Below are 10585 nucleotides of genomic sequence, written 5' to 3'. Positions count from 1 at the left end.
GGACTTTTGTGGCTTTGTGGCGGCTTAGGTACCCAGGACCCTGAATACGTCGTCTCCAGCGTCGGCGCAGCACCCGTAGCATTTGCGAAATGCTGTTTCGGGGCGACACGGTGGCGTGTGGGGTGGCCCCGGACCCTGAATATCACCCCGCTGCGCTGCTGGCAACGGTCGCTTCATGCGTGTTCGATGGTGTTGGTGGTGGGGGAGGGGCAGAGAGTGCGCACCCGGGACGCTGAATATTCATGCTCTGTGGCATTGCCTCGGCGCGGCTGACATTTGCCGATGCCTGTTTGGGGGCGGCGATTCCCGCCACAGCCCTGGTGCATGGCGGTCGCACGGAGGAATTGTTGGAAAAAAAGGTTAGTAAAAATTTTTCCCAGTCGGCGTTGCAGCAGCTGCCGGCCCGGAGAGGCGCCGGAGTGAGAGGCAGGGGGAGGTGCGGCGGCGAGAGCACGGCCACAATCTTGATAGAGGCGACCCCTTCTCCTATCTTCTCACCCTCCGAATGCAAACAGCGGGCTGCTCCCGGCCTAGCGCAGGCTTTTAGTCCGCCAGTCCCGCCCCGTGCTCCTGCGCTGATGGATGAAACCGTCCAAGATGTCTCTCTCTCCCTCGCTCAGCTTCCTCTGCTGCAAACTGGGGCCTGGCACTATAATCGGACACAGTCAGCCCTGCAAGTGTACTGGGGCTGCACCGAGGGGGAGGGGTGTCTGAAATACACCCAGGCACTGCTGCCCATGTAGAGCATGTGGGTGGGGGGTGGGTAGGTGAATGTTTGGAGGGTGCAGCCTGCACCTTGGTTTCAGAGCAAGGGAGGGAGGGAGTAGTCTCCAAACTTTAACCGTTTCCTTGCTTCAGACGTGGATGAGCCTGGCTGTGTATTTTTTCAGCTCTACTGGTCTTTTACCCAGTAACCGTGGAAACGAGGAGGTCATTGTACATATCATCAAAAATACATCACCCAGACTGATTTGATGGTTGTGATTTGGGTCCCCATCTCATTTAAAATGCACATTCGTTTATTTGTCATTTTGTTAACGTGATTATTCATAGCAACTAAAATAATAGTTCTTTTCATGATGTTGATCCATCTTTTGAATCTGATTATAAATGTTGCAATTTCTACCTATTTCACTCCATCAGGCTTTTTAGGTTTAATTTTTCGTGTCCGCCCCCCCTCCCCAAATGCTTTAATCTTTTGGTACCTCACTAAGACTTAAGTTTTGTGGCCTGCTGTAAGAAGCTAGAATTCAAAAATGTCATCTGAAAAAAGTCAAATGAATATTGCTGTGCCTGTACAGTAAAGGTTTATTTGCAGTAATGTTCATAAAGTGTTGTTGATCTGAACTAATTGAAAGTAAATTTATATATAATATAAATAAAATCATTTTTCATTCTGTAGTTCTGACAGCGCAGTTTAACATATGTGTCTTGTTGCTGATTATCTAGTGGTTGTAACATTTGGGAATTATTAGAGTCAAATTTCTAATCACTAAGTGATGCAGGTTACAAATCATATTTACCAATGAGACTGTTTTAAATGTAAATAGTATCTAAATAAGTCATTTCTCTAAAACAAATTAAATGCCAGTCCCAATAATTGAGACTTGGCAAGGTAGTTGTTACACTTGGCCTTTGGTTCCGCAGTTGGTCGAAATTGGGGATACCAGTCAGGGGTGTAAGTACAAACATCAGCTGCAAAAACTAAATATCAAAAACGCAACTTCAGATCAATTATATTATCTGTTGAGTGGGGGAGAGGAATGATTCAGTCTGATCAAAAACACCATTAGCTGAGATTTAGGAAAATATACAAAACTAAATGTATGTTTAAATCGGCAAAGAAGTACTACCTTCATGTACTTAGCAAGTCAGAGCAAACCGTGGCATTATCAGTCCTTTTTATGCTAGATATTTCTTTGGTTCACCAGAGACCAATATGTCAGATTAGCGCAGGCCAATTACATTATTCTGATTACAGTGCTCCGAGAATTTTTTGAAAAGCACTCCTTTTTATTTGTGATGTGTTTCATGTTTTAACTTTTGTTTGACATCGAGAGGCGGATAAAAAGATGCAGATTTTTAAAAGACCTCATCTGATCTTCAAAGTCTGTATTGTGATCTATAGCCACTTGCATTTATATATTGCCTTTAATATAAAGAAATATCCAGGAGCATTTGCTGAATTGGTGTAAGGTAAATGCTGCATAATTAGGAGGTGTGAGTGAAAGTTTGAATGAAGAGATAGGATTTTAGAGTAGAAAGGTAAACCCATTAATCTTAGCCCGGTATGGCCTGTATTAATACTGTCTACAAACCCTTTCTAGTAATAAGAAATTAAAAATAAATTAATAATGCAGCAATAAGGTACATTTTATCATAGCATTTTACAAGTGGGGACTGAAATCAGACAAGAGCCGTGGGAGGTGTGTGAAGATTATGATGAGACTTCTGGAGTTTTGGAGTGATCTGAAGAGTTTAGTACCTGATTCAGTGCAGGGGAAGAATGCTTTAAGTGCCTCAAAGTGGAAGAGCTTGCAGAAGAATGGTGTGGCAGGTCTATAGAGGGAGGGGGTTGTAAATGAGTAGGATTTGTAATCAGTAGATTGGGACTGAGAACTATTGGAGGTTGATGAGGATATGGTATTGGATGAGTAGATGTTAGTCTTGGAAGAGGGCTTTGGATTTCTTTGAGCTCTATTCTATGCCAACTCCAACACAATCAGCTAACTGGGAGCATAGAGAAATAAAAATTGCAGGTGATAGGAGTGTGAAGGGGAGTTTTAGTGACACTGGGTCCAAAGAAAGGCAGTTTGGATCAAGGCAGTCTTCATTTTGGGTTGCATGTGGGGTTTGAAGCTTAAACATGATGTTAAACAGGGCATCAAGATTTTGCATTGAATGAGCAGCTGGGCTGGAGTTAGAAACTAAAATGTAAAATGTCAACTTAAAATATTTTGAATGAAAATAAATGCTCAGAAAGCTTGGATAAATGTACTGTCAACATGTAAACTGCAAGATTGAGTATATTTTGCTCAAGTAAATACCACAAGACTAGAATAGCTGGTAAATTGTTAGTAATAGAGGACAGCTGCTGCTGATGGTCTGCCAGGATATTATTGTAAGGTTACACAAAGATCTGATAAATCAAGAGTGGAGCAGTCAATAATGAACAATATGTTTGTGCTGAGAAGTCATGGAAGCACATGTTTGCACTTGCAGCTTTTCAACACAACCAAGTTTCAATCTTGACCAGATTGCGAAGGCGTGACAAGAAACTGGCTTCAGGGGAAAAGGATTAATAAGTCGTGGGGAAGCACTTCTAAGTGGCTAAATACAGAACTAGTGTGCCACATGTCTGGGAGCTGGTTGTTTTCCCTAATGAATAGAGAAAAATGGAGAGCAAATAGAGGGAGGAAATAAGTAAATGGAGAAAGATGCTTATCACTATCCAAGTGAGTAAATGTCAGCATCCTTCCATCCAAGCGGGTTGATGGACATGCAACAAATTATTGGAAATGGAGTAGCTTTATATGGTGCACACTGATGGCTGAAGAGACCAACCCGTGAGAGGCAGGTTCTGCCACAAGCGTCACATATGAAGTTATCAGGTGTCATCGTGAGTTGTTTTTGGTATTGGCGCTTGTTGCCAAATGTTCCACTGATTGTCATGGTCACGCACGCCAGCCCACAGTTGTTGACGCCATTTCCCTCTGTCATTGACTACTGTCTCCAGGGGTGTGAGAATCAACGTTTAGGGCCTTCATGTCATGCTTGCAAGCATCCTTGAAGCGAAGCTTTGGGTGTCCTATAAGTCTGACTCCGGTTACTTCACCATACAGAAAATCCTTGGGTATATACGTCTCTTCCATTCTGTGAACAAGCCCAATCCAGTGAAGTTGCCTCTGCTTGATGAGCGTTAACATACTTGGGGCATTTGCTTTTGAGAGGACTCCACATACGTGATTTTGTCCTTCCATGAGATGCCCAGAATGAACCGCACACAGCAAGGATGAAAGTTGTTGAGCTTCCTTCCTTGATAGTTCTAAGTCATCCATGTTTCACTGCCATATAAGATGCTGAGAACACAGGCTTCCTAAACCAGCATGTTGGTCCTAAGAGTCAGCTTGATGTTATTGCATGTTGCATGATTCAGCCACTGGTGGTAGCTGCTTTCCCTATGCATATATTGAATTCTGTATCAAAAGACAGATTGTTACTTTGAACTCCAGATAGCTGAATCAGCTAACCGCTTCCAGCAGGGTGTTATTTGGAGTGATCAAGGACAGAGATATGACACCCTACCCCATAACCATAGTTTTCCTGATGCTTCAGCCATGATTGTAATGAATGGTGGGGCTGGCTCGAGGGGCTGAATTGCCTACTCCTGCTCCTAGTTCTTATGTTCTTATAGAAAGGGAGAGCAAGTTACAGACATGGGAGAGACAACCCATGAGTATTTTGTAGCTGAGTTTCTGTCGGAGCTATTAGCGCCATATCATCAGTGTTAATGCAATTCTCTGATCAAGCTGTGTGCTGTATTTTTGTCTTTGCTTTCAGTCTGGACAGAATGTGGAGCTTGCTGCCTGACCTAGTATGCAGTTAAGCTTCCACATCTGCAAGGATGGGAAAGGTGTAAGGAGCATGGAGAGGAAGATGCCAGAGTGGGGGCTATAGCACAGGCCCCTTTCACCCTTTCTTCACCTGAAACTGTTGGAAGTGGTGCTGTCAATCAGCACAGTACAGTGCATGTGGTCATGAAATGAGGGGATGAGGCTGAGGGGCTTTGGTGGACAGCCAATCTCCCCAAAATCTTGAGAGTGTCAACTGCTTTTGTGAGATCTGCAAAAGTAAGGTTAAAAAGTGTATCCTGTCCCTAAATACTTCTCTTGTAGCTGGTATATGGAGAAGATTGTGTCCATTGTAAATATGCCAACACAGAAACGGCATTGAGCTTCTGGATATACCCTGCCAGTAGATGGAGTCTTTTTAAGTGTGACCCTAGTGAAGGTCTCTCCAGCGAAGCCAAGGATACACCTATGGTTCTCCTCTGCTGCCTTTGCTTTTGTGTAATGTGATAGTTTTTGTGTCACACATGTCCCGTGGAATGGGCCTCATCTTCCAACAGAGAAGGAAGAGGTCATGAAGCATGGGACTTCCATGCTTGAGTGAGTAAACAGGAAGGCTTCAAACTAAAGTATACAAAGGATGGGTAATGTATCTTAATAACTTCATAAGAGTTTTCTAATCTAAAGCCATATTCCCCATATAAACAATGATCCAAGGGCAAATGTGAAAATTCTGCAATTCTCTTTTTATTTGATGTATTCATCTAACCTTTTCATTTATCTATAAATATTTTTAGACTATAATTTCTTTTGGAAAAATAGATTCTCTGGCAGATTTTTTCTGCACCAAAAGTGCATGTACCAAAAATGGCACTGCTGTAAGCAGACTTATTTTTTCCCAGAAGATTGTTAGTTTTTATAATTCAAGTGTTGTTTTTTTTAGTTGCTGCATGATTGCTAAAATAAACCTGCTGTTGCCATTTTTTAAAAAAAAAGTCAAGTATATTCCATCAGTAAAATAAATGCTGGTAAAAAGCCAGTAAAAAGCTTGCAAAATTTTTTAGAACCATTTACCGTGCCACTTAAACATATTTATAAAAATTGGACCACGATACAGCATTTAAAGAAGAATCTTTAACATTAGAGCAGAGAATCTAAGAGGCTTGCAAAGTGCGAGTCAGTCCCAGGCTTTAATTTCTGAGCCATGGTAAGTGTTCAGTAGTTATTGAGCAGTAACTCGCAACTACAGGCTTGCAATAGAAACATCAAGAGAGGCTTCAAGCAAACCATAATTTAAATTTGCATAGCGCCTTTAACAAAATGTGCCAATACACATCAAAGGAGCATTATGAAACAGAACATGACACTGAGCCACTTTAGGTCATCTGACCTAATAAGACCTTAAGCTTGGTCAAAGAGGAAGGTTTTGAGGAGTGTCTTGAAGGAGGAAAGCAAGGTGGAGAGGTGAAGAAATTCCAGAGTTTAGGGCCTAGGTAACTGAAGGTTTAGCCACCCAACGGTGGAGTGATTAAAATCGGTTGCTTGAGAGATCAGAACTAGATGAGTGCCGATAACACGGCAGGTTGTGGGGCTGGAGGAAATTACAGAGAAAGGGAGGGGTGAAGCCATGGAAAGATTTGAAAACATGGATGAGAATTTTAAAATCAAGATGTTGCTTGACTGGAAGTCAATGTATGTCAGCGAACACAATGGTGAGGGGTGAACAGGACTTTATACCAGATAATACATGGGAAATGTAGATTTGGATGTCCTCAAGTTTATATTTGAATAGGCAAGTCCAGAGGTAACAAAAGCAGATGAACTGAGATGGGCAAAGCTGGTTAATGTTACTGAGATGGAAATAGGCGGTCTTAGTGATGGCATGAATATGTGGTCAGAAGCTCATCTTGGGGTCAAATAAGACATCAAAGTTGCAAACAAACTGGTTTAGTCGCAAATTGTTAACAGGGAGAGGAATGGAGTTGATAGCTAGGGAATGGAGTTTGGAGTGGGCACTGAAAACTGGCTTCAGCCTTACTAGTATTTAGTTGAAGGAAATTTCAGCTGATCCAGTACTGGATGTTGGATAAACAGGCAGATAACGTAGCAGCAGTGGAAGTGGCGGTGAAGTAGAGCTGGGTGTTGTCAGTGTACATGTGGAAATTAACACTGTGCTTTAGGACAATGTCATGGAGAGACAGCATGTAGATGAGAAATGGGAAGGGATCGAGGATTGACCCTTTGAGGGTATCAGAGATAACGGTTTAGGAGCAGGAAGAGAAGTCATTGTAAGTGATAATACAATTAGATAAACAAGGATGGAACCAGGTGAGAGCAGTCCCATCTGGTTGGACGATGGTGGAGAGGAGTTGGAGGATAGTGTGGTCAACCATGTCCAAGGTTGAGAAGGATGAGGATGGAAAGTTTATCTTTGTCACAGCCACATAGGATGTCATTTGTGACTAATAAGAGCTGTTTCAGTGCTTTGGCAGGGGTGGAAATCCAATTGGAATAGTTCAAATATGGAGTTTAGGAAAGATGCGAATGGATTTGTGAGGTGACAATACATTCAAGGACCCTGGGTGAAGAAAGGAAGATTGGAAATAGGAGTTTGTATGGACACTGGGTCAAGGATTTTTTTTTTTAGGGGAGGGATGGTTGCGGCAGATTTAAAGGAGAGGTGGACAGGACTTTGAGAATGAGAGAACTGTTTACAATGTCAGCTAACATGGGAACAAGGAGGGAAGTAAGGTGGTCAGCAATTTTTGGAAATAGGGTCGTGGGAGCAGGAGGGTGGGTTTCATGGACAAGATGAGGTTGAAAATGGCACAAGGGGAGATAGGAGAGAACCTAGAGAAAGACATGAGTTCAGGTCAACGGCAGGGGAGCTTTAGAGGAAGTTTGGCCTGAAGTTTGGGTTAGTGGAAAGGAGGAATGTGACATAAGCAGCTGATAAGATTACATCAATTTTAGTGCAAAGTTTATGAGTTTCTTGCCCTTGTTATTGGAGGTGAAGGTGGAGGGGACAAGGGAGAGGGTTTGAAGAATACTGAGGTTAAACTAGAAAAGTGAATTTTGGGCAGTTTATATAGTCACTAAAACCATGGGTTAATTTTACAACCATTGCATTATGGGACATAGGCTTGTCAGCCTCTTAAGACTGTTCTGATATTTAATTAGATCATGGCATTTATGTACCTCACCTCCGTTTACTGCCTTTGGCCCATTTCCCTTGATGACTTTACCTAGCAAAAATCTGTCTCTCTCAGTCTTGAAAATTTGAAATGACCTAGCATCCATATTGTTTTTGGGGAGAGAATCCACATTTCTGTAGCTCTTTGTGTGCCAAAATGCTTTTTGATACACTCATGCATGATCTTGCTCTAATTTTAAGTTTGTGCCACCTTGTTCTAGATTCCCCATAAGAAAATTGTTTCTCTGTATTTTTCTCATCCATTTTAACATTTTAAACAACTCAATCAAATCACCTCATCAGCTTTCTAAACTCAAGTGAATGCAGTCAGCCCTCATAATTTCACCCTATGGACCCCAGTATCAATTTGGCAAGTGTGCTCTAAGACCAATATATTCCTCCTGAGGTATGATGCCCAGAACTAACCACAGTACTTCAGATGGAGTCTGGCCAATGCTTTGTACAACTAAAGCATTGGTTCCTCCTCATTGTATTCCAACCTGTTAGCCTTTTGATTATTCTTTTGTAACTATGTGCTAGCTATGATTTGAAAGAAATACATATAGAATTCTGGTTTGTCATCGTCAAGCTTTCTTGTACAAGTTTGTATCATATTACCACTGTTGGTTATTATTACTTTTAGTAGCCGCTGTGAGAGTTTTTTTTTGGCTGCTTGTCACCAGCAGGACTTCCAACAAGAAAATAAATGTGTAATCTTCACTGGAAGAACAGCCTTACTGAAAAGGAATAGAATGTGTTTTACTTAAGTACAGCATTGCTTTCTATGAAGTATCTGAAGAATAAATGCTAAATATATTACAGAGCTAAACCAGTCAAAAGTGTTTGGATCACAAGCAAGCATCAAAATTTCAACAATTTATAAGTAATCACAACCTTGAGAGGGCTGTTCCAATTATATATATTTTCTTATACTCTCAATTTTGCAGCTTTCTTTTCTCCGTAAATGATTTTCCATTGAAGTTTTATGTTGTACTTTTATTTTATTTTGTAACCATTATTACAGTTTGCTAAGTTTTTAGCAGGTGTGCAAAAGCATGTTTTCCATTTAAATATGACTAATTGAGGATAAAAATATTCTGTTCAATTTTTTTTCACATTCCTTGGCTCTCCTTCCACACTCTGCATCACACATTGTGTTCTAGACTTTTGAATCTGGCTGCCTCGACTCACTTTTCCTCTGTTTTTGCTTTCCATGTAATTAATTCAAAATCATATTTTAATTTTAGCATTGTTACCATTATAATGCCAGTTGCCATTTATAGCTCAGAGCCAGATTGACTATCAGTATCTGTAGAGTGCGGTAATGTTCCAATACCAGCAGGTTGAATGGCAAGGTAACTGGTCATTTTCATTTGCGCTGTAATTGATTAAGCACTTAATGTTAGATAATTAGGTGGCAGATCCTGGATGCTGTTCTCGTCCTGAGGTATTCCACTCTTGCAGGACAAGAAAATAAGACAGTTGTATTCTCAATTAAGATAGGTGAAAAAGCATGGTATAATACTGAAAAATCACCAAACTTCATTGAGTTAATATTGTCTTCAATTTATATTCTTCTAATGGTCCAACAAGTACCTTCTCTGGAAGAGAAACCACAAATCTTTTACCTTCATGGCCATATGGGTGTTTATCATGGAGCCTCAGTTTAGATCCATCTTCTTTCGGCTTCTCCCATTTTACTTGGGGTCGCTACAGTGCTAGTTGATCATCCTTCTCCATCTCGTCTTGTCAGTCACCCATTCCTGTTCCAACCCTGCTGCATTTAAGTTTTTCACTGCCATATCTTTCAATTTGATCTTAAGCCTTCCTCCTCTTCTTCCTGGTAGTCCCATCTCCATCACTTGCCTCACCACATTTCCTTTTTCTCTGTAACAAATGACCATATGATTTCAGTCTCTTCTTGGCTACTTTCTTCGATGCTCCAACAATCTTCACTGACCCCCTGATGGCTCCTGTGCTCCACACAGCTTTACTGAAGCTCAGTATCTGAATCTCATTAGTACCCAGTCATTGTTCCTCTCTTCTTGATGTCGCCTGAGTCTCTGCCTTATGTAACAAGGCCGGTCTCACGTGTCTTGAAGATTCTTTCTTTCAGTTTCAGCGATACTTTTCTATCACATATCACTTCACTGCGCCCCTTCCAATTACTCCAGCCAGAGCTAATCTGTTGCTTAATTTCCATTTCCATACTTCCATTTTCTGCCACCACTGACCCCAGGCACTTGAGACTGCTCACTCTCTCCAAGTCTTCATCCATAATCTTTACACCTTCACTCTGATCCCCTTTCTTAGTCTCAAACTGACAGTCTATAAATTGTGTCTTTGGGTCTACTGACTTTCATACCCTTGTCTTCCAGTACTTTTCTCCAATTCTCAAGATATTCTGTCATGTTCTCATCAACCGCATAGTTCAATGTCATCAACAAACATCATTAACAATGGCACTGCCCATCTCACTTGCTCAGTTAGAACATCCATGTCAAGCGGTAAGAGGAAGGAGCTCGGTACCAATCCTTGTTTGTATTAATTTACATGTATCTCAAAATGCTGATTCTTACAGGCCATTAGTTTTAGGATTAATCCACTAGAAATTGCCTTTTAAAACCTTCAGGCCTAAACATTTCAAAAAGGGCAAGGTAGTAGATAAAACGTGTAAGTTCACGGTAGGGTGCTTATGGGGTAGGCTGACTGGACTGAAAGCATGTGCTTCTGGTGCCACAGGATACCTCTTACAAGCTCAGTGTTGATGTGAAGTGGTTTCCAACTTCTGAAATTTAATTGAGGTATTAAGGCCCAAACCTAC

General features: G+C 41.4%; 1 protein-coding gene across 2 annotated transcripts in view; it reads left to right on the top strand.

Moving 5' to 3' along the window:
• The first annotated feature begins 270 nt into the window (after positions 1 to 270).
• The window catches only part of LOC121282576 (zinc finger protein 76-like), a 59755-nt gene continuing 49440 nt past the window's right edge, over positions 271 to 10585 (top strand). For both annotated transcript variants that reach the window (XM_041196322.1, XM_041196321.1), the window contains exon 1: positions 271 to 359. The gene's annotated coding sequence lies outside the window, so the exon portion shown is untranslated. The remainder of the gene's footprint in view (positions 360 to 10585) is intronic.

Source organism: Carcharodon carcharias, chromosome 9, assembly GCF_017639515.1.
Source record: "Carcharodon carcharias isolate sCarCar2 chromosome 9, sCarCar2.pri, whole genome shotgun sequence".
Lineage (NCBI taxonomy): Eukaryota > Metazoa > Chordata > Chondrichthyes > Lamniformes > Lamnidae > Carcharodon > Carcharodon carcharias.
This window is presented reverse-complemented; position numbering and strand designations above follow the sequence as displayed.